Source organism: Capsicum annuum, unplaced genomic scaffold (assembly GCF_002878395.1).
Source record: "Capsicum annuum cultivar UCD-10X-F1 unplaced genomic scaffold, UCD10Xv1.1 ctg2554, whole genome shotgun sequence".
Classification (NCBI taxonomy): domain Eukaryota; kingdom Viridiplantae; phylum Streptophyta; class Magnoliopsida; order Solanales; family Solanaceae; genus Capsicum; species Capsicum annuum.
Window position 1 is genome coordinate 216,266 of NW_025831745.1, and position 835 is coordinate 217,100.

Consider the following 835-nt stretch of genomic DNA (forward strand, 5'->3'; position numbering starts at 1 on the left):
TTCGGTAGAGCTTGACATGGTAGATTCTGATGTAATTTTAGGGAAGAATTGGATTTTCATATTCTATGCTTCTCTAGATTGAAGGAATTGAAAGGTCAGTTTCCAATTTCCTAATGAACTGGTAATTGAATAAGAAGGGAGTTCTTTAGTTCCTAAAGAGAGGTTTATCTCTTATCTTAGAGCCCTAAATTTGATCTTTTAAGGGTGTATATATCATTTGGTTCTTGTTTAGGATTCTAGTTTTGAGGGGGCCCTCTTTGTAATCTATCCTTATTGTTAATAGGTTTCTTTAAGTCTTTCCCAAGGATCTTCCTAGAATTCTTCTCGATAGGGAAATTGAATTTGGGACTGATCTTCTATCAGATACTCATCCTATCTTTATTCATCTTAATAGAATGGCTCTGACTGAATTAAAAGAGCTAAAAAGCAGTTAAAAGATCTCTTTTGTAAGGATTTATTCATTCTAGTGCTTCTCTGCAGGGTGCTCCCATGTTTTTCACGCGTAAGAAAGATGGGTCTCTTCGTGTACGAATAAATTATTGGTAGTTTAATAAGGTTACATTGAATAATAGGTGTCCTCTTCCTAGGATTAATGATCTATTCAACCAAATTTTAGGTGCTAGATACTTTCGTAGATTGACCTTCATTAGATTTATCATCAGTTAAAGATTCGAAAAATTAATAATCTTAAGACTGCTTTCCAAACCCGATATGGTCATTATAAATTCCTAGTTATGTCATTTGGGTTGTCTAATGCCCCTACTTTACTTATGCATCTTATGAATTGGGAATTTAGGTAGATTTTACAACTGTTCATGGTAGTCTTCATTAATGA